This window comes from Adiantum capillus-veneris, chromosome 23, assembly GCF_014529385.1.
Source record: "Adiantum capillus-veneris isolate H3 chromosome 23, ASM1452938v2, whole genome shotgun sequence".
NCBI classification, from domain to species: Eukaryota; Viridiplantae; Streptophyta; class Polypodiopsida; order Polypodiales; family Pteridaceae; genus Adiantum; species Adiantum capillus-veneris.
Window position 1 is genome coordinate 12,057,029 of NC_140953.1, and position 27,943 is coordinate 12,084,971.

Genomic DNA, 27,943 nt, shown 5'->3' on the forward strand with positions numbered 1-27,943 from the left:
TTCTCTTTGGCCCAGAAAGACTCAATGAAATACTTCTATCACCGGATCCCATCATACTACCTCTCATAGACTATAACTTTTCATTTGATGTAAGCGTAGTTATCTTGCTGTGAACCAAGAGGATTTGTACACACAATTAATCCCAATCACTAGACAAAATATATATATTATGGTAAGCACAAAACTAAAATTCCAAAGAACAATTTGTAGCCTATTTGGTCAGCCATTAACTCATCTATTAACCCTTTAATACTACCCATGATACGATATGACCATAGCCTTGATGTTTTCATCTTTGTGTTGTTTTGACATTCTCTTTTGTGTTCTTTCTTTGTGTGTGTGAGTGCAAGAGAGAAAGAGTGGGTCTTCTTTGATTGCACTTCTTTCCAAACCCTAGTTTTCATGGCATCTATGGTTTAACTCCTTCATATAGTTTCTGTTGAGTTCTCTCACAAACTCTCACAGCCATAAGCCCGGTGCTTTCCTGGCAAGACCGCAAATTTCTTGACATATTTTTGGTGAACCCGACGTGAAGAAGCCGGGGCGAGAGTACATAAAGATGGCTAGCAAAGTGGAGCAGCTATATGCTGAAATGAAAGAGCTTGCAGACAGATGCAAATGGCTTGAAGAAGAAGACCGGATTCAAAAAGCGATTGAAAGCGCTAGGCAATCCGTATATAATGAGCTTAACATATTCGAAGGCTATGATCCAGAAGGATATCTTGAGTGCTATGTGACAGAGATGGGGCTTCAAGCAATTCCAGAAGCTCGGATGATTGCAGCATTTGTTGAACTTGTGAGTGATGATTTCAAGCACCAAGTTCAAGACTATGCAAGTGTATATGCAAGCAACTGGGGTGAGTTTTCTACAGCTATAACACAGGTATGCTTGGAACATCAAGACCAAGAGATGGAGCAGAGTGGAAGTGGATGACCAGCTAGAGTTGGTGTCTCCTGTAAGCCATGCAAGTGTAAACACATCCATACAGGCTAATTTAGAAGCAGTAATAGATGCATATCTTTTGCAAGATGCAAATTTATTGTATGTAGATGAAGTAGACATAGTGAAAGCTATTTATGCACGTTTGGGTCTTGTAACCTTCGTATCTCAAGATAATGACTCTCATGATGCTATCCAAGCACCTGAAACGGCTCAAAGCGACTTAGAGGATGATGCAAACTCGTCGGCTATGATAGATGATTTGGACGCTCCTTTTGATTCGTTTGAAGATGCACATGAGTGTATATACAAGGATGAGGATGCTATGGTTTTGATAGAGGATGTGAAGGGAAAGCAGGTGGAAGACGGCTATATTAGTGATGTGCTACAATCTACTTTTGAGCAGATCCAGGAACTTTTACCAAGTTTGGAAGAGTCGGATGTCTACGCTGAAGACATATACCAGGAAGAAGAAGTCATTATCAATGCTTTCCTATGCGAGTTTGATGCATGTGGTACTACCCAAATGGATATGCCTAGCTGCAAAAGTGCTAATTTAGAGGGGGTGGCTGAAAATCTCTTCCTTTGTGAGTATAGCTATGCTAGTAGCATTGCGGATTGTGAAGTACCTCAGCTAGACGAGGTGGAAGAAGAGGAGTGCATTGACAGAGTAATATGTATGTCTTGTATATATACGGTAGCAGATGTGATGCAGATGACTCATGAAATTGTGCCTTATTTAGATCTAGATGCAGCAAGCTTTCACAATTCCATGGTAGAGGAAGGAATGACAAATGCAAATCTCTGCATGAGGATTGGGGTTCTGCGAATGAAGCTATGAATCTTCAAGATTCACAAATCAAAGATAGAGAAGTGTTTGGGAATGCTATACAGGTTGAAGTGACATCAGAGGATAGAGTAGAAGAGCAAGAAACCTCTTCGAATATGGTCTGTGATTGGGGTGATATTTCTGATCTGTGTGAAGATGCAAAAGATGCTTGCCATAAAGTGCCTACTATACAGGGTTGTAAGAATTTCGGTTGCCTGCAGGTATGCAAACAATATCTGAGGCATAAAAGGGATTTAGGTCTTGTGTCACAGGGTATAAATTGCAAGCAGGTTTGTGAGCATCTATCTGCTATGGATAGGAAGGGTATACATGAAGATGCCTTGAAGCACGAAGAGGATGCTAGCTCTATGCTGACACCAGAGTCATGTAATGAAGAAGGGTTCTCCCTAGATGAGTGGAGACATGATTCAATTGAAGATAATTTAGGGATGGGTCAAAAAGGAAGAAGGGGTGAAGATATTGTGTCAAAGACTAACTCCAAGGAGGTTTTTGAGCAGTCGGTTACAAGTGACCAGGAGCATACCTACCAGGATGATTTGGAAAGGGAATTAGACACCATATTTGAGAGGTATGCAAAGTTTTATGATGTAAAGCTGGAGAGGTATTTTGTAGAAGGTGAGAGAATTGATAAGAGGTTTACCATGCATATTTCTGAGGTTTCTCTTGATGTTGAGAAAGGCTATCTAGAGGATTCTTCTGAGAATGAAGATGCAGATTCAGACTTCTATGCGAAAGAGGTACATATGGATTTACAGGTTGGTGAGAAGGTTGAAGTGCAGTTTCACAAATCTTTCGAGTATATTACAGGAAGCCTGGAAGTATTTTTTGAAGAGGAGGATGAGGAACTTATGTCTCTTCTTCATGAAGATTTTGCGCATAATGGAGATTTGTTACAGATGTTTTGGAGACAGATGTACATAACAATTCCTTCTGATTCGAAAGGAATTAAAAGATGCGGAGAATCTCAATGCTTAGTACAATACAAGTTTTTGAGTTACCCATATGATCTTGGAGGACGTCATGGGATGACAGGGGATACAATTGCTTTCAGAAGTTACCATGAGGCTGGCACATGCCAGAGGATGTGCAGGTTTAGAGGGGGCGGATGTCGTGCTGTGACACGTACATAGTGGGAACGCATGCTACAAGATTTATCTTGTAACTTTTTAGATACATAGTTATATTTCCTATAATGTACATATACATATTTAAGTATAATAATATGCTTTCTATCTCATCCTATTATTTATCTAAAGGGTAACCTATTCTTACTTTACCATCTGAAAATACTATGGGAAAAGCGTCAATAGCTCCACCTCTTTAACTTGGGGCAAAAATCATTGATTCTTTATTTCTACTATCTCATTATCATTTCACACCCTAGCTAGATCCTATATCTAGGGTAAACTCCAATATATATATATTCTATGTATTTTTCATATTTTTCTTATATTTCTTTTTAAATAGCTACTAGGAGGGAATCAAATCCTAGTGGGACACTAGGGGGCATGATTTCAAAGATACACTTATTTTAATGCATTATTGCAAGCATGATTACAAAACTTTTTGAAGGAGCAATGTCATGCTTTCATATGGCATGAGGTGTCCTTTGGAATCAAATGAAAGTCTAAGCTAAGGGGACCACAGGAAGACTTTTGCTGCAAGAAATGGACCCTATTTTGATGATTTTTTTACACAAGGTTTCAATCCGAATTGGAAAACAATTTTAAAATAAAAATCCTAGCTAATGAGTTGAATTTTTTGCTCATACTTTTGCTTTTTTATTTAGAGCCACGGTTGAGGAGATATGATCAAAATACTGGACCCCAGTCTGCCCACATCATGCAGGGATAGCTCATTTCCAACTTTTCTAGTTTCTATTCACACTGCCTCCTCTCTTCTTGTGTAAACCCTTGGGGGTTCCCTTCACCTATAAAAGGGGACCTCTTATTCCTTGAAAAGAACTCAAGCAGTCAAGCCATTGATGAGAGGAATTCATGAGGGAGTGAGTAGGAATGCTTAATTGTACTTAGCCATTAACATAAGCCTAAGCTTACACTTTCTCCTAGAGGAACAAGACTAGCCATCCTTGTAAGCTATCCTTGGAAGATCAACTTTAATCGAAGAAGATTTTGGACTTGGCGTATCAATCAAAGTGGACTTCTCTCCTCTTCTTCTCTGTCCATCAATAATGGTGCCGAAGGGTTTGTCAAGTAAGATGTGTTCTACATTGATGTTTTCTTGATTTCTTGTTGTTTTCTTTTTCATATCTAATCCAATATATATATATATATATCTAATCTCATCTCCTTAACCAAACCTATCTCTCTCATTCTTAGTTAATCCATCATCTCTACAAAGTCTAGGTTCTCTTTGCTACAGGTACATCTCTCCCCGCAGTATCCTTATTGCCTACGGGCAAGAATAGGGCTTGGGAGGGAAACTTCTCATCTCTTCACTTCTCTCATATATACATTTCTCACATACTATCCTAGATGAATAACTCACATGATGATAATTTCTATCCCTTTCACTCTGTACGATCTATTAGAATTAACGTATGGATTATCCGTAAAATACACTTTCAACAACGTATAGTATTTCACTTTCGCCCAGAAAGACTCAATGGAATACTTCTATCACCGGATCCCATCATACTACCTCTCATAGACTATAACTTTTCTTTTGACGTAAGCGTAGTTATCTTGCTATGAACCAAGAGGATTTGTACACACAATTAATCCCAATCACTAGACAAAATATATATATTATGGTAAGCACAAAACTAAAATTCCAAAGAACAATTTGTAGCCTATTTGGTCAGCCATTAACTCATCCATTAACCCTTTAATACTACCCATGATACGATATGACCATAGCCTTGATGTTTTCATCTTTGTGTTGTTTTGACATTCTCTTTTGTGTTCTTTCTTTGTGTGTGTGAGTACAAGAGAGAAAGAGTGCGTCTTCTTTGATTGCACTTGTTTCCAAACCCTAGTTTTCATGGCATCTATGGTTTAACTCCTTCATATAGTTTCTGTTGAGTTCTCTCACAAACTCTCACAGCCATAAGCCCGGTGCTTTCTTGGCAAAACCGCAAATTTCATGACATATTGTTGGTGAACCCGACGTGAAGAAGCCGGGGCGAGAGTACATAAAGATGGCTAGCAAAGTGGAGCAGCTATATGCTGAAATGAAAGAGCTTGCAGACAGATGCAAATGGCTTGAAGAAGAAGACCGGATTCAAAAAGCGATTGAAAGCACTAGGCAATCCGTATATAATGATCTTAACATATTCGAAGGCTATGATCCTGAAGGATATCTTGAGTGCTATGTGACAGAGATGAGGCTTCAAGCAATTCCAGAAGCTCGGATGATTGCAGCATTTGTTGAACTTGTGAGTGATGATTTCAAGCACCAAGTTCAAGACTATGCAAGTGTATATGCAAGCAACTGGGGTGAGTTTTCTACAGCTATAACACAGGTATGCTTGGAACATCAAGACCAAGAGATGGAGCAGAGTGGAAGTGGATGACCAGCTAGAGTTGGTGTCTCCTGTAAGCCATGCAAGTGTCAACACATCCATACAGGCTAATTTAGAAGCAATAATAGATGCATATCTTTTGCAAGATGCAAATTTATTGTATGCAGATGAAGTAGATATAGTGGAAGCTATTTATGCACGTTTGGGTCTTGTAACCTTCGTATCTCAAGATAATGACTCTCATGATGCTATCCAAGCACCTGAAATGGCTCAAAGGGACTTAGAGGATGATGCAAACTCGTCGGCCATGATAGATAATTTGGACGCTCCTTTTGATTCGTTTGAAGATGCACATGAGTGTATATACAAGGATGAGGATTCTTTGGTTTTGATAGAGGATGTGAAGGGAAAGCAGGTGGAAGACGGTGATCCGAGCCTATCACAAATTTTTGTTTTTCATATTTTGTTGGTTTTCCTTGCTTCTAGAGGTTTACAATAAAAGAAAGAGTGAGAACAACCTCTTGGAAAAATTTAAAAAAAATGATTTTTTCTTGACTAGTTCACCGGAGGTGAAAGGTAGAGGGAGAACCTAGTGGTAAAGGGAAGGGAATATATGTAAATGTGAAAAGAAAAGATATGATGTGGTTGTGGAGCCATGCACCCATGATTCAAGGGTCATGAGTGGCTCATATCATCATGGCTTTGGAGCCATATGATGATTCAAACAAATGGGACCCAAGTGGAAGACTTGGTAAAGGAAGAAACCAGGCACATGGTTTTGTTGAATTTTTAAAAAATACTTCCACTCCGATCCAAGAAAAGTTGTCTTCATCAAAGTTGTAACCGACGGGCTGAAGATTCTGGCCATATTTTTTTAATAATTTTTGCATCTACGGTCTAGGAGATATGGCCAAAATGGTGGACGGCAGTTTTTTCAACTGTGGTGGAGACCACCCCCCTACCTTTACACACACACACCCTTCCTTTTCCACATTGAGACCTTCTTGAAAATCAGCCATTAGTCTTCTCACCCTCCTCTCCTTCCTCCTCTCTCTCAAGCTCAAAAACCCATCAAAGTTCCTCTTCTCATCACCTCTCAAGTCATACTTAATCTTGTTGTAATTCATAAGTTCTCATTCAACCCCTTTCTATTATTACTAGATATGTATTGATTTTATGTAGATTCTTACATTTTAAAATAAGGAAGCTCTTGGACTCAAGCTATGGAGGAAGGAGTGAAGACAACACAAGTGATGATGGAGCTAATTGGTCAACAAATCACTTGGAAGGAGCTTCTTCATTGGTTGAATGTCCCTAATCAAGCTTCATTTGTACAAATTACACTTGGATCTTAACCTCACTCCTAATCACTCTCTTTCCTATATAAAGAGGCCTTCCCCTTTGTAATTTCAAGCCTCCCTCAGCCCCATTGAGCCTTTGTATCACTCACCATGAGCCCATAGGCCCATTCATTCACTCTATTCTTGCACATCCTAGAGTGAAAATTGTTTCATGCTAGTAACCTCTCCTCCTCTTACTTATGTTAATTAAGAGAAATGTTTTATATGCGTGTGAGAGTGCTTGATGTGATCTTGGCTAATCCTTGAGTGATTGTTTGGTAATCTATATGCTATTTGTGTTGGGAGTGTTTGAAGTCATCCATTCCTTGTACACACACCACGGTTAATGCTTCATTCATAGTGATCTATCTCTCTCTCTCACTCACTCTCTTTGTGTAGCGGTCCTAGTCCACGCTTCCAAGACTAGGTGGTGCCCTCATCTCATTTCCCTTGTGGCGCAATGGAGTTTGTTCTGGTGTAGAGGCCACCATTCCAAATTTCCTTCGTCATAAATTGGTGCCCCCACGGAGGAGTTCTCAAGCAGCGCTCTATCAATCCTATGAAGGAAGATCCATCAAATTCTCCGAGACTTCCACTATGGTCTCCCCAAGAAGCTCGAGAAAAGAAGCGTCTTTATCTACAAACGGCACGTATGCGGGTAAAGAGAGTTAACTACACACACCCTTCTTTGCTTCAAGGAAAATCTTGTAGTCGTCAAGTCCCTAGGTCAAAAAACTGTGTTGAGTGCTTTGTGGCTAGTGTGAAGACACTTCCTTTGAAGCCTCGACTTCAGGTGGTGAAAGCACTCTCAAACTCGGGTATTAACAAGTTTTTGGAGGGGGAGCTACACATCAATGGGGTGCGGTATTGGCAAGAGGCTACATATGGTGATGCACTCCAACTACTACTAGCAAGAAGGCTCAAGGGGGTTGAGAGGGTAGCCATCAAACCCTATGAACTCTACAAAGCTGAAGATGGTCACACCAAAGCTAGGCTAATCACTGGTGAGCAAATTCTTCGCATCTCTCAAATGGTGGGATCCAAGAGAGCTCAACTTCAATGAAGTGCTTCATGGAAGGTTGTAATTAATGCACCAATGAATAATCCCATTTTCCACAACTTTCAATCAGTTCAGAATATTAGGGTGAATGTGCGCATTGATAGAAATATTTTTTTCCAACAAAGATTGGTCTTCTATTTTGGAGCTGAGAGGTTGAGAGAGATATTGTTGTTCCCTGACCCTATAATATTTCCTATTTTGGAGTATAATGTATCTTTTGATGTTCACATCTTCATCTTGCTTTAAGCATACTCCATGAATCATAGGGAGTTATATGGACCTTTCCAACCTCTTGCTAGACAAACTGTGCATATAATAGCTAGCACAAAGCTTAGGTTCCAAAACATCATAAGGGACTTACTAGGCCCTCGTCGTCTAGCTGAGATTAATGCATCTATCAATCCATTTATTCTACCCTTAATAAGATATGATTTGAGCCTAGACGTTTTTATCTTTGTGCTGTATTGAGAGGAAGGCAACCCACTTTTATGATGGCTTTCCCAAATTTTTTTGGGCGTAGTGGGGAAAATGCTGGGGATTTTTTGGATAACTTGGAGATGGCTTTCCTTGTCTCCGGGAGGGATGACGAAGCATTGAAATTGAGAGCTTTTCCTTTGGTGCTCAAAGAAGAAGCTAGGGTATGGTTCCAGGCTCTAGATCCAACCCAAAGAATTGATTGGGAGGGATTGAAGGTGGCTTTCCTACGAAGATTTCAACGAGCCAATTCGGCAGAAGAACTATGGCAACGGCTTCTGTCCCTTCATCAAGTTGACCCTCATGGTTATGCAACCTATGAGGAAGGTTTTCTGAAACTTTGGGGGCAATGGTCAGACTCACTAAACCCTGGTGAACGAGCTCCCAATTGCCTCCAAAAGGATCGATTTATCTCAGGTTTGTACCCCTTGCTAAGGGAGAAGGTAAAGGGCAAATTTCCAAATGCTTTTGAAGATGCCTTAAGAATTGCTAGGGAAAAGAATAGAAAGATTCTCTATCAAGCCCAAGCTGGCCAGCTAGCTTTGGGAGGCAATATCACAACTATGGAAGCTTCTCACATACCTCCAAATGTGCCTAATGCACCAGACCTCAATAGAGGTCAACAAGAAGATATGCTCCAACAAATAAACAATCTCACAATCCAGCTAGAGGGGTTGAGAGTAAATCTTGTGCAGGGTGCAAGAAGGCCTATTGAGGGAAATGGTGGGAATCGGCCACCAATGCGACGTCAAGCAAGGGAAATGTTGTGTTACAATTGTGGGGAAATTGGCCACGGCATGTATAATTGCCCTCATCCCAGAAGATATGACTACCCTGTCAGAGGTCCTCGACAACAAGTAAGTCCACCCCGTGCTAGAGCTCAAGCACAAGAGCAACCGCAACCTCAAATTTTGCAGCCACCTCGTGCTCAAGCTCAAGCCCCTGCTACTCAACCAAATGTGAGCATCATAAGGATGGAGGAGGTCCTCAAGGGCAGAAGCAACCAGGAAGAAATAGCTAAAGGGAAGATGAAGATAGATGAAGTGGCTACAATGCCTATCAAACGTGTGCGTGTCCAAGATGAAGTAGGTAAAGAAACAAGCAAGGATGCAAGCAATGAAGCAAGTACATCTCGGGCAACTAAAGATGAAGCCAAGAAGAGAAAGACCCGTACTAGGTCTCAAATTGACATCTCTGATTTCCCTATGGGATCTCGGACACAACCTTATGACTTGACAACTGATGTGAGTTCTCAAGGACCAAAGATTACTTGGCCACAACTACTTCATATCTCCCCAAAGCTTCGACGACAATGGTCAAAAATGGTGAGCACGAGGGCAAAGCGAAGTAAGCTAGTAAGTGTAATCAAAGCATATGGTCTCAAGGATATAGTGCCTTTGGTGGAGGCTCAAATCAAGGGACAACGGATTCCAAAAACTTACATTGACAGTGGAGCAGAGGTTTGTGTCATGACAGAAAAGCTAATGCATCAATTGGGTTTAGAGGTAATGGAATCATCAAACTTTAGGGCAAAAATGGCCAATAATGTCTCTGTCACTTGTGTGGGTGTAGTGAAAGCTTTGAGAGTTTCTGTTTTTGGAATCACTACAGAGGTTGATGCTTATGTGATGCCAGTAAAGGGAGAAGGATACCCCCTTATTTTAGGACGACCTTGGCTCATGGGTATAGGAGCTAGGCAAGATTGGGCAACAGGAGACTTGGAGTTGAGGCCTCGCATGGGTGGCCATAGTCGGAAGGTGGTTTATAACCTAAAGAATGGGCGACAAGAGAACCTTGAACTAGAGACGTCAGCTGATGAGTGGAGCTCAAGTGGATGCTCCTCATCCATGGACGAGGAAGAGAGTTCAAGTGAAGAGAGTGATAGCACTCTCGAAGTCATGGGCGTCACCATAAAGGAAACTACCTCATCAGAAGACAACCCAAGGATCCAAATGAAGAATGTGTGGGATGCCAGCCTAGAGGAGATGTTATCCAAGGATATAAAGGAAGAAGAAAAGGAGGGTTATGTAAATGTTCTCAAGAAGCATGCATCATTGTTTATTTCTGATTACACTCACATTACAGGTGTCACTGCAGTGAAGCATCATATCCATCTAAAAGAAGGGAGCAAGCCAGTAGTACAAAAACTAAGAAGATTAGGAGTTGTGCAACAAAATGCACTGTTGTCTGAGGTGAAGAGACTCTTAGAAGCAGGATTCATATACCCAGTAGAAGATTCAGAATGGGTCTCCCCAGTAGTGGTGAGGCCAAAGAAGAATGGTAAATGGCGAGTGTGCGTGGATTACAAGCCACTAAATGCTGCAACAAAGAGGGACCACTTCCCTCTCCCATTTCAAGATGAGATTCTAAATGAAGTAGCAGGCCATGAGAGATACACAGTGTGTGATGGCTACTCTGGCTACTTCCAAATACGCATTGCAAAGGAGGACCAGAAGAAGACTACTTTCATCACACCATGGGGATGTTTTGCATTTCGAGTCATGCCTTTTGGTCTCACCAACGCTCCAGCCACCTTTCAACGATTCATGAACATGGTCTTCCAACCTTACTTTGGTAAGTCCATAAGGGTTTTCATAGATGACTTTTGTATTTACAGCTCCAAAAGTATGCATCTCGGCAAGATTGATGAAGGATTTACTCGTTTAGCTAAGCTTGGGTGGACAACTAAACAAGGACAAATGTCACATTGGGGAAAGCAAGGTTACACTATTAGGGCATGTAGTGTCCATTGATGGAATCGAGGTAGATCCTGAAAAGATAGAAACATTGCTAAATCTACCTTCCCCAACTTCCATCAAACAATTAATCTCCTTCTTGCAAAAGCTAAGATATTTGAGTAGATTCATACACTTACTCTCCCAAGTGATATTTCCTCTACAACAGCTGACTCGTCAAGAGACGCTTGTTTGGAGTGAAGAAAGTGAAGGGCATTTTAGAGAGATTAAAAAAATGTTAGGGTCACTCCCTGTAATCCTCCAACCTTGTTGGGAAGAAACATTCTTTGTAAACCCTAGTGTGGGAGAAGAAGCCATTGGTCCTGCCCTCCTACAAAAAGATCCAAAAACCTCCTTTATGAGGCCTGTGTATTTTGCTAGCCGCCTCATGGAAAACACAGAGAAGGCCTACACCCTAATGGAACAGCTAGTGTTAGCTCTCATGTTTGCGGTAACCAAATTTCGGCCATACTTGCTGCCGAAGAGGTTTGTAATTATCACTGTGGAGGATATGTTTCCCTATGCACTACAACATATGGAAATCTCTGACAAAATAGCAAAGTGGGTGGTGCGACTTCAAGAGTTTGATTATACAATACAGGTTGAAAGAACAACTCGAGCATGCTTAGCCGACATTTTAACAAACAAGTGCTATGAAAAAGTTTGCCATTTGAAGAGAAAGGAACTTCCGCCACCTCCAGCTCTAGAGGCTTTGGTCAATGCTTATAGCCTCTACTTTGATGGAGCATACAAGAGAACCAAGGATAAGGCAGCTGCAGGCATCGTGGTCTTATCCCCATTGGGAGAGAGGATCCATGGTGAAGGGATCACTCTAGAAGATGTCCACTCCAACAATGAAGCAGAATATCATGCTCTAATTCATGGCCTTTGTTGGTGCCTCGATAATTCAATTAAGAGATTAAACGCTTTTGGTGACTCCATGCTTTTGGTAAGGCAAATGCAAGGTACATGGGCTTGCAAAAATGCCCGTCTCTCTACTAAAATGAGAGAAGCAAAAGCTCTTATGAGGAGATTTAGGGAGGCACAAGTACATCATGTACCAAGAGACCAGAACAAGGATGCAGACCACCTAGCATCATCAAAGTTAAATGAGTCAATAGTGGGAGCAGTGGCCATCAAACTTCCACTTCAGCAAGGCAAGGAGGACTTGGAAGATATTATGCACATTCTGGAGCAAGGAGAGGCTCCTAAACACTTGAATGCAGGGGAAAGGCGATGGTTAGCTAGGAAGGCTACCAGGTATCGCATAGTAAATGATGACTTGTATTGTCTTGGTAAGGATAGTGTGCTTAGGAGAGTTCCTTTGAAGAGTGAAATTGAAGAGATTTTAAAAGCTTGTCACGATGATATGTGTGGAGGACACTTTGCACACGACGTCACTAGTAGAAAGGTTCTACAAGCTGGGTTTACTTGGCCAAGTCTTCATCGTGATGTCAAATATTGGTGTCAAACATGTGATGAATGTCAGAAAGCAGGACCACGACGGCTCATAGCTGAACCTCAGAACCCAATAAAGGTATATGGGCCCTTTGAGAAGTGGGGAATTGATGCCATAGGGCCTCTACCACGCACTCAGTCAGGTAAAGAGTACATCATCATGGGAGTAGACTACATGACTAGATGGGCTGAGGCTATGCCGACCAATAGAATTACTGCTAAGGATGTGAGTCAGTTCATCTTTGACCACATTTGTTGCCGGTTTGGCACCCCTCTTGAAATACTATCTGATAGAGGACCAGGGTTTAGAGCAGACTTGGTAGGAGAACTCATGAAGAAGCTAAATATTCAGCATCAACACTCTACTCCTTACTACCCTCAGTGCAATGGTCTGGTGGAAAAGGTAAATGGAATCATTTGCAAAATTCTCACCAAACAGGTACATGCCAGGCGCCAAGATTGGGACAAACACCTGAATGGAGCTCTATGGGCCTATAGAACCTCCTTCAAAACCACATTAGGGTACACACCCTTTCATTTGGTTTATGGAAAGGAGGCGCTTTTGCCCATTGAAGTGAAGTTAACAAGTCTTCGAATATTGGGTAGCCAGGTAGGCTCTCAAAAGGAGAAAGTACATCAAAGGATCATGGATCTAGAGAGGCTGCAATTGGATCGTGAAGAAGCCATCAACCACTATTCTCAAGAAGCAGAGAAGCGCAGAGAAAAGTTCAACAAAAAGCTAGCATCCAAAGACATCAAAAAGGGATCTCTGGTGCTTCGATATGACAATCGCTTCGACACTCGTAAGGATGGAAAGTTTCTTTTCCGATGGGAAGGCCCGTTCTTGGTCACCAAAAAGTTCAAAAATGGCTCTTACAGACTTCAAGACATTGATGGTAAAGTGCACAAGACCAGGACAAATCGATGGCGTCTAAAGCCTTATCACATCAGGATAAGGTCAGCTCAAGATCAAAGAAAGTAGGCTAGAGGCATAAATACCCCTAGCCAGGTTTGGGGGGGCTATGATCCGAGCCTATCACAAATTTTTGTTTTTCATATTTTGTTGGTTTTCCTTGCTTCTAGAGGTTTACAATAAAAGAAAGAGTGAGAACAACCTCTTGGAAAAATTTAAAAAAAATGATTTTTTCTTGACTAGTTCACCGGAGGTGAAAGGTAGAGGGAGAACCTAGTGGTAAAGGGAAGGGAATATATGTAAATGTGAAAAGAAAAGATATGATGTGGTTGTGGAGCCATGCACCCATGATTCAAGGGTCATGAGTGGCTCATATCATCATGGCTTTGGAGCCATATGATGATTCAAACAAATGGGACCCAAGTGGAAGACTTGGTAAAGGAAGAAACCAGGCACATGGTTTTGTTGAATTTTTAAAAAATACTTCCACTCCGATCCAAGAAAAGTTGTCTTCATCAAAGTTGTAACCGACGGGCTGAAGATTCTGGCCATATTTTTTTAATAATTTTTGCATCTACGGTCTAGGAGATATGGCCAAAATGGTGGACGGCAGTTTTTTCAACTGTGGTGGAGACCACCCCCCTACCTTTACACACACACACCCTTCCTTTTCCACATTGAGACCTTCTTGAAAATCAGCCATTAGTCTTCTCACCCTCCTCTCCTTCCTCCTCTCTCTCAAGCTCAAAAACCCATCAAAGTTCCTCTTCTCATCACCTCTCAAGTCATACTTAATCTTGTTGTAATTCATAAGTTCTCATTCAACCCCTTTCTATTATTACTAGATATGTATTGATTTTATGTAGATTCTTACATTTTAAATAAGGAAGCTCTTGGACTCAAGCTATGGAGGAAGGAGTGAAGACAACACAAGTGATGATGGAGCTAATTGGTCAACAAATCACTTGGAAGGAGCTTCTTCATTGGTTGAATGTCCCTAATCAAGCTTCATTTGTACAAATTACACTTGGATCTTAACCTCACTCCTAATCACTCTCTTTCCTATATAAAGAGGCCTTCCCCTTTGTAATTTCAAGCCTCCCTCAGCCCCATTGAGCCTTTGTATCACTCACCATGAGTCCATAGGCCCATTCATTCACTCTATTCTTGCACATCCTAGAGTGCAAATTGTTTCATGCTAGTAACCTCTCCTCCTCTTACTTATGTTAATTAAGAGAAATGTTTTATATGCGTGTGAGAGTGCTTGATGTGATCTTGGCTAATCCTTGAGTGATTGTTTGGTAATCTATATGCTATTTGTGTTGGGAGTGTTTGAAGTCATCCATTCCTTGTACACACACCACGGTTAATGCTTCATTCATAGTGATCTATCTCTCTCTCTCTCACACTCTCTTTGTGTAGCGGTCCTAGTCCACGCTTCCAAGACTAGGTGGTGCCCTCATCTCATTTCCCTTGTGGCGCAATGGAGTTTGTTTTGGTGTAGAGGCCACCATTCCAAATTTCCTTCGTCAACGGCTATATTAGTGATGTGCTACAATCTACTTTTGAGCAGATCCAGGAACTTTTACCAAGTTTAGAAGAGTCGGATGCCTACGCTGAAGACATATACCAGGAAAAACAAGTCATTATCAATGCTTTCCTATGCGAGTTTGATGCATGTGGTACTACCCAAATGGATATGCCTAGCTGCGAAAGTGCTAATTTAGAGGGGGTGACTGAAAATCTCTTCCTTTGTGAGTATAGCTTTGCTAGTAGCAGTGCGGATTGTGAAGTCCCTCAGCTAGACGACGTGGAAGAAGAGGAGTGCATTGACAGAGTAATATGTATGTCTTGTATATATGCGGTAGAAGATGTGATGCAGATGACTCATGAAATTGTGCCTTATTTAGAGCTAGATTCAGCAAGCTTTCATAATTCCATGGTAGAGGAAGGAATGACAAATGCAAATTCTCTGCATGAGGATTGGGGTTCTGCGAATGAAGCTATGAATCTTCAAGATTCACAAATCAAAGATAGAGAAGTGTTTGGGAATGCTATACAGGTTGAAGTGACATCAGAGGATAGAGTAGAAGAGCAAGAAACCTCTTCGAATATGGTATGTGATTGCGGTGATATTTTTGATCTGTGTGAAGATGCAAAAGATGCTTGCCATAAAGTGCCTACTATACAGGGTTCTAAGAATTTCGGTTGCCTGCAGGTATGCAAACAAGATCTGAGGCATAAAAGGGATTTAGGTCTTGTGTCACAGGGTATAAATTGCAAGCAGGTTTGTGAGCATTTATCTGCTAAGGATAGGAAGGGTATACATGGTGATGCCTTGAAGCAAGAAGAGGATGCTAGCTCTATGCTGACACCAGAGTCATGTAATGAAGAAGGGTTCTCCCTAGATGAGTGGAGACATGATTCAATTGAAGATAATTTAGGGGTGGGTCAAAAAGGAAGAAGGGGTGAAGATATTGTGTCAGAGACTAACTCCAAGGAGGTTTTTGAGCAGTTGGTTACAAGTGACCGGGAGCATACCTACCAGGATGATTTGGAAAGGGAATTAGACACCATATTTGAGAGGTATGCAAAGTTTTATGATATAAAGCTGGAGAGGTATTTGGTAAAAGGTGAGAGAATTGATGAGAGGTTTACCATGCATATTTCTGAGGTTTCTCTTGATGTTGAGAAAGGCTATCTAGAGGATTCTTTTGAGAATGAAGATGCAGATTCAGACTTCTATGTGAAAGAGGTACATATGGATTTACAGGTTGGTGAGAAGGTTGAAGTGCAGTTTCACAAATCTTTTGAGTATATTACAGGAAGCCTGGAAGTGTTTTTTGAAGAGGAGGATGAGGAACTTATGTCTCTTCGTCATGAAGATTTTGCGCATAATGGAGATTTGTTACAGATGTTTTGGAGACAGATGTATATAACAATTCCTTCTGATCCGAGAGGAATTAAAAGATGCGGAGAATCTCAATGCTTAGTACAATACAAGTTTTTGAGTTACCCATATGATCCTGGAGGAGGTCATGGGATGACAGGGGATACAATTGCTTTCACAAGTTACCATGAGGCTGGCACATGCCGGAGGATGTGCAGGTTTAGAGGGGGTGGATGTCGTGCTGTGACACGTACATAGTGGGAACGCATGCTACAAGATTTATCTTGTAAATCTTTAGATACATAGTTATATTTCCTATAATGTACATATACATATTTAAGTATAATAATATGCTTTCTATCTCATCCTATTATTTATCTCAAGGGTAACCTATTCTTACTTTACCATTAGAAAATACTATGGGAAAAGCGTCAATAGCTCCGCCTCTTTAACTTCGGGCAAAAATCATTGATTCTTTATTTCTACTATCTCATTATCATCTCATACCCTAGCTAGATCCTATATCTAGGGTAAACTCCAATATATATATATTCTATGTATTTTTCATATTTTTCTTATATTTCTTTTTAAATATCTACTAGGAGGGAATCAAATCCTAGTGAGACAGTAGGTGGCATGATTTCAAAGATACACTTATTTTAATGCATTATTGCAAGCATGATTACAAAACTTTGTCAAGGAGAAATGTCATGCTTTCATATGGCATGAGGTGTCCTTTGGAATCAAATGAAAGTCTAAGCTAAGGGGACCACAGGAAGACTTTTGCTGCCAGAAATGGACCCTATTTTGATGATTTTTTTACACAAGGTTTCAATCCGAATTGGAAAACAATTTTGAAATGAAAATCGTAGCTAATGAGCTGAATTGTCTGCTCATATTTTTACTTTTTTATTTGGAGCCACGGTTGAGGAGATATGATCAAAATACTAGACCCGACCCTGCCCACATCATGCAGGGACAGCTCATTTCCAACTTTTCTAGTTTCTATTCACACTGGCTCCTCTCTTCTTGTGTAAACCCTTGGGGGTTCCCTTCACCTATAAAAGGGGACCTTTTATTCCTTGAAAAGAACTCAAGCATTCAAGCCATTGATGAGAGGAATTCATGAGGGAGTGAGTAGTAATGCTTAATTGTACTTAGCCATTAACATAAGCCTAAGCCGATACTTTCTCCTAGAGGAAGACTAGCCATCCTTGTAAGCTATCCTTGGAAGATCAACTTTAATCGAAGAAGGTTTTGGACTTGGCGTATCAATCAAAGTGGAGTTCTCCCCTCTTCTTCTCTCTCCATCAATAATGGTGCCGAAGGGTTTGTCAAGTAAGATGTGTTCTACATTGATGTTTTCTTGATTTCTTGTTTTTTTCTTTTTCATCTCTAATCCAACATATATATATATATATGTATCTAATCTCATCTCCTTAACCAAACCTATCTCTCTCATTCTTAGTAATTCATACTCTCTACAAATTCTAGGTTCTCTTTGCTACAGGTACATCACTCCTCGCACTATCCTTATTGCCTACGGACAAGAATAGGGCTTGGGAGGGAAACTTCTCATCTCTTCACTTCTCTCATATCTACATTTCTCACATACTATCCTAGATGAATAACTCATATGATAATAATTTCTATCGCTTTCACTCTGTACGATCTATTAGAATTAACGTATGGATTAGCCGTAAAATACACTTTCAACAACGTATAGTGTTTCTGTTTGGCCCAGAAAGACTCAATGAAATACTTCTATCACCGGATCCCATCATACTACCTCTCATAGACTATAACTTTTCTTTTGACGTAAGCGTAGTTATCTTGCTATGAACCAAGAGGATTTGTACACACAATTAATCCCAATCACTAGACAAAATATATATATTATGGTAAGCACAAAACTAAAATTCCAAAGAACAATTCGTAGCCTATTTGGTCAACCAAGATTGAATGCCATTAACACATCTATTAACCCTTTAATACTACCCATGATACGATATGACCATAGCCTTGATGTTTTCATCTTTGTGTTGTTTTGACATTCTCTTTTTTGTTCTTTCTTTGTGTGCGTGAGTGCAAGAGAGAAAGAGTGGGTCTTCTTTGATTGCACTTCTTTCCAAACCCTAGTCTTCATGGCATCTATGGTTTAACTCCTTCATATAGTTTCTGTTGATTTCTCTCACAAACTCTCACAGCCATAAGCCCGGTGCTTTCCTGGCAAGACCACAAATTTCTTGACAACGGCTACAATCCTTCTACTATATGGTTCAAAGGTCGAAATGGCTTGATCGTTTCATATGCATGTGCGTTGTGCAACACTGCTAAGATTTCTTTCGCGTCCCCGCATTGTGGGTTCTCTCCATGAACATAGGCTTGCACGACTATAATCCTTCTAATATGTAGTTCAAAGATCGATGTTCTAGGTCCATGCCCTCTTCTCCATATTTACGAATACATACAAGCGTTTCTGAAGTTTGCTAGCTTTTAAGAAGCCAATTGGTAGGCCACTCTTGAGTAATCATACTTGGTCAGCAGGCTCTCCTTTCAATAGGCCATCTATGGACTTGTGGTCAATTCATATTTTGTGTCGATCTTCCTTTAATCATAACTAAGCTATCTATGTAATATATGAGGATAAGAATTATTATCTTGTCTTGTGTCATGTCATCTACGGTGCTTAATATCTCGTCATTCTCGTCGCATAATTATTGAATCTCTCTCTCTCTCTCTCTCTCTCTCTCTCTCTCTTGCTTGCATAGTGGGCTGATTGTAAATGAATCCAAAACAAAGGTTATGCTTGTGAAAACCAACCATAAGGAGAAGCCATGCATTGTGTACAACAACGAGACACTTGAAGTTGTTGAGAGCTTTAAGTACCTTGGCCTTGAGGTTCCATCCAATCACTAGTGGCATGAATGTGCTATGCGTCGTTTGGAAGCGGAAAAGAGAGCATATTATGCATTGGAGAACATGTGTAATGCGGGAAACATCAAGTGTTGGGTTCTCAAGAAGTATCTTTTTGATGCATTGGTGACACCGGTTCTTCTTTATGGAGTTGAAGTGTGGGGCGGGAGCATCTCAAAGTCTACTTGGAAAGAGTTTGAGAATGTCCAAAAGCGTTTTCTTACAAACTTTCTCCAAGTTAAGACACAAACACCATATATGCTCCTACTTCTTGAGTCGGGATCTCTTCCAATTGAGGTTATGGGCATGGAAAGGGTTGTGGAGTACATGATAAAGATGCGTCAAAACCCCTCACATTGACTTCCTACAATTGCATGGGAAGCAAGCAAAAAAGTTCAAAAGACGCATAAAAGCAAGATCTTGAGCACGGGATGGATGCAAGACAGAAAGAAGTGGTTTGGGAGATAGGATGCATTACACTTGCTACATGATGCTTCAATCGACTCTCAAGTGAATGAAGCTTTTCTACAACGCCAATGTATTACGGCTTGGGAGAAATCCGGTGGGTCACGCTTCATACATTACACCACCTATATTGCCCCCAACTACAAAACCATGTTCTTCGCTAAGAGAGGAAACCGTACTCACACTTGCATGCTTGAGCCTATTCCCTTGTCCGCGATATGCACTATCGTAGAAATTCGGCTTAGCTCCCATTTCCTTCGATGCGAGATAGGGCGTTGGGGCAATGGAGAAGAGTCAAATCGATTGTGCACATTATGCTCACTGCAAGTTCGAGAGTCTGAGTACCACACACTACTAGAGTGCTCAGCTTTTGATCACATCCGAACTTGCTTCTCTCACATTTTCAGCCATAACTTAGACCTACACACTTTCCTCTCCCAGCCAAAGTGTGGGCTCTCCATTGCGACTCTCATCACTACAATTTTGGAGCATCGAGAGTCACTCATCAGCCATACACATACTACATCACATGTAACTTTGGTCCCATAGGTCATATTTGACCTCCGAGGACGATAATAAAATCTATCTATCTCTCTCTCTCTCTCTCTCTCTCTCTCTCTCTCTCTCTCTCTCTCTCTCTCTCTTTCTCTCTCCAACACACACAGACATACATAGACTTGTATCACAACAACATTTTCCACTCTCATATGATTACCACCTTCCTATAATTGAAAGCGCCTCTTTTTCTTCTAGGTGCTTTGATATACAAGGAGTAGTTATACGGCAAGGTTGTCACCTTGAACAGTTCGTGTGACAAATGACTGCTTGTGTTTCTACCTATCATTATTAATCTTTTCATTATATATGGAAGCCGTTAGGTGCTTATAATTAATTTTGAAGGTTGACAGAAGGTACTCCTATCTCAATGTTAAGTATGGAGCCTGATTTACCCTTGTAATTTTCTATGGTAAAAGCGCACATTTGTAAGGCCCCCATTATGAGGAGAAGCCATCGTGCATGAAGGAAAATCACTCACCGGAAACCAAAATTTTCACGGACAAGAATCAAGGGCAATTTTAAAGGCCTCGGGGGCGTAGGTCCCCGAGACTTTTTTTTCGCCGGAATATTCTATTTCACCGGAATATGATGGCCGGACGGCGGCCGAAAAGTGGTCGAAAAACAACCGGTCGGTTGGCCGGTGGCTGGTAGTCAATGGCCGATGGCCAGTGGTCGGAAGTCAATGGCCGGTGGCCGGTGGCCGAATTCAAAAGCGGACCTGTCTTCTTAAGGGCAGCCACACATGGGCAGATTGGAGGGTCCGATTTGGACTAATTCGCACAAGGGTGGCTACATATGGCTATCTCTCATAAGAGAGGGTAGCCCTTTTGGCCTATAAAAGGAGGCCATTTCTACACACATTTTATAGTGTGAAGTTGATGCAACAAGGTGAGTGTGAGGTGGTGAGAGTGAAGCAAGGCGGGAGCTCCATTAAGGGTATAATCCCTTTGTAAACTACTTTTTGTTTTGAAGTACTAAAGCCATTGAGTGGCTGCTTTCCGGTGGACGTAGCCCACATTGGGTGAACCACGTATATCGTGTGTACTCTCTCTCTCTCTCTCTCTCTCTCTCTCTCTACTCTATAATCTCGTGTATATAAATCTGTCTCTCTCCATTAAGTAATCTACTCAATTATCTATTTAGCTACGTCTTATTTCCTAACAACTGGTATCAGAGCAAGGTTTGCTCATAGCTAAATTATCTCAAGGAAAGGATTCCTTGAATTGAGTGGGAGTTATAGCGGAGGAAAGGAAGCTCAAGATTGAGAAGTTCAACGGCAAAAACTACCAACATTGGAAGATGCAGATTGAAGACTATCTCTACCAGAAGGACCTCTATTTGCCACTAGGCGGTCTTGCGAAGAAGCCCGCAACAATGGCAGATGAAGCATGGATTGTCCTTGATCGAAAGGCACAAGGAACAATCCGGTTAAGCTTGGCGTCAATGGTGGCCTTCAATGTTTCGGAGATGACGACCACGGAGGACTTGATGAAGTCACTTGACGACTTCTACGAGAAACCATCGGCATCCAATAAGGTATTTCTTATGAAGCGCTTGTTCAATCTAAAGATGGCAGAGAATGGTTTAGTTGCAGAACACCTAAATGAATTTAACACAAACATAAGTCAACTTCGATCAGTGAAAATCAATTTCGATGACGAAGTGCGAGCTCTCCTTATACTATCATCTCTACCGGATAGTTAGGACAGCCTTGTGATGGCTGTAAGTAATTCTATCTCTGGCACAAATACTCTTAAGTTTGATGATGTTGTGGGTGTTCTCCTAAGCGAGGAAATGCGAAGGAGAAGCACAGAAGAATCATCAAGTGTTGCACTATCAGTGGAAACAAGAGAAAGGCTTAAGGAGAGGTTCAAAAACCAAAAGGGTCGTGATCGCTCAAGGCGGAGCAAGTCATGCATAAAGTCAGTTCTTGAATGTTGGAACTGCGGCAAGAAGGGCCACGTCAAGAAGGATTGTTGGTCCAAGAAGAAGAAGGAGATAGAGTCTCAAGACAACAAGCCAACATCGGAGTCCAATGTGGCAGGTAAAGTAGAGCAAGATGTTCTAATTCTCTCATTAGACAATGTGTCTAATTCCTGGATAGTAGATTCCAGGGCTTCATTCCATGCGACACCACACAAGCAACATTTCCAAGACTACACCAAAGATAATTTTGGGTATGTATACTTGGGAGATGATGAAGCTTGTGAGATTGTCGACAAAGGTACAGTTTATGTCAAAACTGCTAACGGAAATGAATGGAAGCTTAAAGATGTTAGGCATGTTCCTTCTCTTCGCAAAAATTTGATCTCTATAGGACAATTGGACGATGAAGGTCACAACATTGCATTCGGAAACAAACGGTGGAAGATCTCAAAGGGATCTTTGGTGGTTGCCAAGGGTGAAAAAGTCGGTACACTTTACTTGTGTACTGTTAGCACGCAACCTTCAGCTTGTGCAGCAACTACAGAAGTTGACAATGCAGTGTGGCACTACCGACTTGGGCATATGAGTGCCAAAGGAATGCAAATCCTTCAAACAAAGAAGCTTCTACCAGGTTTGAAAGAAGTGGACTTAGAGTTCTCTGAAGATTGTGTTTATGGTAAACAAAAGAGGGTAAAATTTCAAAAATCAGGAAATGAAAGAAAAAATAAAAAACTTGAGTTGGTTCATTTTGATGTTTGGGGTCCTACAAGTACACCATCACTTGGTGGCTCATTGTACTATGTAACATTCATAAACGATGCGAGTAGAAAAACATGGGTTTATGTCATGAAGAATGAATCCGATGTATTTTCCATATTTCAAAGGTGGAAAGCCTTTGTGGACAATGAAACAGGTACCAAGGTTAAATGCATCAGATCCGACAATGGAGGCGAATATTGCAGCCAAGCTTTTGAAATCTTTTGTGCTAGAAATGGCATTCGGAGGCAAAGGACAACCCCAAGGACACCTCAACAAAATGGGATTTCGGAAAGGATGAACAGGACAATCATGGAAGGAGCACGAAGCATGCGGCTACATGCAGGCCTACCGCTTGAGGTTTGGGCGGAAGCTGTAAGTACGTCTGTGTACTTAATCAATCGGTCACCCTCAACGGCATTGGATGGGGGAGTTCCAGAAGAGGCATGGACAGGTAAACCGGTGAATTATGCATTTCTCAAAGTGTTTGGGTGTGAGGCTTTCATGCACATAGATTGAAGCCTAAGATCAAAGTTAGATGCAAAGTCCAAAAAGTGTTTCTTCATTGGCTATGGAGAAGGAGACTTTGGGTATCGCCTATGGAATCCTGAAGATGGTAAAATCTTAAGGAGTAGGGATATAATTTTTAACGAACAAAATATGTACAAAGATTACTTGGAAAGAAAACAAACAAAAGAAACAGGTGATGAGTACATGGCGCTTGAGGACGGTGAAGACTCAAGGACTGCAAACGGTGACAATGTGCAACAACGTCAACCAAATGAGGAGCCTCAACCTATTCCCCGAAGATCTACAAGAGCAAGTAGACCTCCAGAAAGGTTTGTTCCTTCCTTCAACCATCTCTTGATCTCAGATCTGGAGAGCCGGAATCATATGAAGAAGCTATGCAACATGAATCCAAAGAAGAATGGACGAAGAGCATGCAAGTGGAGATGGACTCACTACATCGCAACCAAACATGGGAGTTGGTTGAGTTGCCTAAAGGTAAGCGGGCACTTCAAAACAAATGGGTGTACAAGCTAAAGGAAGAAGAAGGTGGGAAGAAAAGGTACAAGTCTAGGCTTGTGGTAAAAGGTTTTTCTCAAAAGAAAGGTATTGACTTCAATGAAATATTTTCTCCAATTGTAAAAATGAACTCAATTAGGCTTGTCTTAAGCCTTGTGGCTTCTCATGATTTAAATCTCGAGCAAATGGATGTAAATACGGCATTCCCTCACGGTGACTTAGAGGAGGAAATCTACATGCTTCAACCAAAGGGGTATGAAGTAAAAGGTAAGGAGAAAATGGTTTGCAGATTAAAGAAGAGCTTGCATGGTTTAAAGCAAGCATAATGACAATGGTACTTGAAGTTTAATCGATGGATGTTGGATCATGGATTCACAAGATGCAACTCGGATTACTGGGTCTACACGGAGAATTTGGGAGATGGGAAATTCATCATCCTAATGTTGTATGTTGATGACATGTTGATTGCAAGTGCTAACATGCAGGACATCAAAGACCTAAAAGAGGAGCTGTCCAAATCTTTTTCAATGAAAGATTTAGGTGCTGCAAAGAGGATACTTGGTATGAAAATATCAAGGGACAGGACGAAGAAGACAATAAAGCTATCTCAAGAAGATTACATCAAGAAGGTACTAGAAAGGTTTGCAATGCAAAATGCAAAACCAGTTTCTACACCTTTGGCTGGTCATTTTAAACTAACGAAGGATATGTGTCCAAAGACACAAGAGGAGATAGCCTATATATCTAAAGTTCCATATGCTGCAGCGGTAGGTTCTCTAATGTATGCTATGGTCTGGACAAGGCCAGACATTGCACATGCAGTGGGAAATGTGAGTAGGTTCATGGACAACCCAGGTAAAGAGCATTGGCAAGCTGTGAAGTGGATACTTAGGTATCTAAAAGGGACAACAACAAATGCTTTGTATTTTGGAGGAACTGATATTTTTCTAGAAGGGTATGCTGATGCAGATATGGCAGGTGACAAAGATACTCGAAGGAGCACTACTGGCTATGTGTTCACGGTTGGAGGCACAGCAGTAAGCTGGGATTCAAAGCTGCAGAAAGTGGTTTCACTTTCTACCACGGAAGCAGAGTATGTAGCAATGACGGAGGCAAGCAAAGAAATTTTGTGGCTTCTTAGAAGAGCTTGGATTCAAACAAGACAATTGTGTCTTGTACAGTGATAGCCAAAGCGCTATCCATCTTGCGAAGAACTCAGCCTTTCATTCAAGGACAAAGAACATTGAGGTGAGATATCACTTCATACGCACTCTTTTGGAAGAGGGACAACTAAAGCTAGGAAAGGTGCATACAAGTGAAAATCCTGCAGACATGTTTACAAAGGTGGTCAACAAGGAGAAGTTGAGCTTTTGCTCATCTTCAATCGGCATTCAAGGATAAGAAGCCAGAATGGAAAGCAGTCACAGGTTTGGTTTGGAGATCAATCTCCAAGTGGGTGATTGTTAAGTATGGAGCCTGATTTACCGTTGTAATTTTCTGTGTTAAAAGCGCACATTTGTAAGGCCCCCATTATGAGGAGAAGCCATCGTGTGTGAAGGAAAATCACTCACCGGAAACCAAAATTTTCACGGACAAGAATCAAGGGCAACTTTAAAGGCCTCGGGGGCGGAGGCCCCCGAGACTTTTTTTTCGCCGGAATATGATGGCCGGACGGCGGCCGAAAAGTGGTCGGAAAACAACCGGTCGTTTGGCCGGTGGCCGGTAGTCAATGGCCGATGGCCGGTGGTCGAAAGTCAATGGCCGGTGGCCGGTGGTCGGAAGTCAATGGCCGGTGGCCGGGGGCCGAATTCAAAAGCGGACTTGTCTTCTGAAGGGCGGCCACACATGGGCGGATTGGAGGGTCCGATTTGGACTTATTCGCACAAGGGCGGCTACACATGGCTGTCTCTCATGAGAGAGGGTAGCCCTTTTGGCCTATAAAAGGAAGCCATTTCTACACACATTTCATAGTGTGAAGTTGATGCAACAAGGTGAGTGTGAGGTGGTGAGAGTGAAGCAAGGCGGGAGCTCCATTAAGGGTATAATCCCTTTGTAAACTACTTCTTGTTTTGAAGTACTAAAGCCATTGAGTGGCTGCTTTCCCGTGGACGTAGCCCACATTGGGTGAACCACGTATATCGTGTGTACTCTCTCTCTCTCTCTACTCTATAATCTCGTGTATATAAATCTGTCTCTCTCCATTAAGTAATCTACTCAATTATCTATTTAGCTACGTCTTATTTCCTAACACTCAAGTGGTAAATGTTTCGATGCGCCCCCAATTGCTTGCACATCATCAGCGCCTCACAAAAGATCAAAGCAGGAGCTTCATAGGCCTCACAAGCCTACTGCATGCGCACTGTTTCATTTGAACGACCCGGTGAAATCTGCATGTGAGCATTCATTATTGGAAAAGCATGTCTATTTGAGAGCGATTTCATCAACTCATAGAGTTGTTTGTTTTTGTTGCTATCTTTTGGATTATGTAGACAAGCAACCCATGGTGGAGCCCATTAATATCAAGAAGGAACCATATGTTGAAACAGTTGTTCCCTCCCATGCGCTAAACAAGCCAACACCTCTTGATATTGAGCCTTTGTCTATTGAGCCTCCCTTGCCACTCCAAGCAACAATTGTCCCAAACCCTATTTAGGACTTACCTCTTAACAATGCCAATGATCCAAGCCCGATTGAAATTGACCGATTGAAATTGAGCCTTCTGTTCAACCTTCTGGCTTGTATGGATTGGGTGACTCATCTCAACTAGATAGGAAGCCTATTGATCTTAGCATTGTTCCATTTCCTCAAAGTCTTCTCCCACAATTCTTGATCACTGATATCTCTGACTCAAGCCCTGACTCAAGCCCACGATTCTGTATTGAGGGCCAGATATTGAATCTATATGGGACCTACAAAGTTGGTCTTGACCAACTAAAATACAATCATTACTTGAAGCTCGATTTGTTTGATGAAGTATGCACCGAAACTATTACGGTGGTGATCAATGATCTATACATAGAGCTCTACGTCGACAAGCTCCACCTCAGTGACTTTGTTCACATTGACAGCCTAGTTGTCAGACGCAAAAATGGGGCAGATGGGGGGTCAGCACTGTATTCCTTACATCAATGCTACTACTATTGTAAGCACAGCAGAACCTTTCCCAGTGTCTCTTACATTCGCCCTTGATTGCAAGATACATGCATTTCTTGATGAGATAGGTGCACAAAAATCTTCGAGTGGACGTTCTCAATTGAGCACACTTGCTTTTGTTATTTTACAAAAGCACAACTCGCAGTCAAGATTTGGTGGGTCTGTTGGTGACCTTCTGATTGCAGATGGTCCTCTCCCATCAGATAGGGCATTTTAAGAATTGACCTATCTTGCTTATTGTTTTCTAGTATTTTATTATACATTTGAAATCTTCCATGATATATTGATGATCTTTTTTATTTTGTTTCCATATTTAATCTTTTCTTGTAGCTAAGTTTTGTGAACTCTCGCAAAGATAATTGCCGACAATTGCTTCAAGAAATGGTTGTTGATGGCCCTGTAGTGTGCGTTGCAAGAAACATCGGTGCATTCCTTGCCAAGGTCAATACCTTGTCAATACTGGATGTTACAATTCTAGTGCCTGTTCATAGTGCACGCCTCAGAGAGGAGCTTGCTGTCGTCTTTCAGGCTCAAACCGGAAATTTGGGCTACAATCGTGAGGTGCACTCATATAGCATATAGTGATATATTAGAAGTGATTTCTCTCATTTTCTTACATAGTTGCCTTGTCCAGGTTGTTGGCATCCTCCAATTTCGAATTGTAAATCCACAAAAGTGTATAGACTTAGGCAGGCACCTTATTGTGGATCTTGCAATAACAACACCACAATAATCACAACACCGAAGCTGGAAGCACGTATTGCAACAACAGGCAAAAAGCTTCTTGATGTGCAAGTTATGGGTGCAGCAGTCGATTTAATGCTTGCATTGGATGGAACCTTCAACCAAATTTACGCTGAGTCCGTTTCCGAGGCAAGAGATACCTTGGCAACAAACTCACGGTTTGGCCGTTTCAAAATCAATGTGAGTTGCCACGCGGTGGCGTATCAAACCGAATCTTAGTCTTGTGAATGTTTGCCTTTCATTATTAGCTACCCT

General features: G+C 41.4%; 1 pseudogene; it reads left to right on the forward strand.

The window, feature by feature from the left end:
- Positions 1-20,294: 20,294 nt before the first annotated feature.
- Positions 20,295-27,907, forward strand: LOC147427421 (uncharacterized; annotated as a pseudogene).
- The last annotated feature ends 36 nt before the right edge of the window (positions 27,908-27,943 follow it).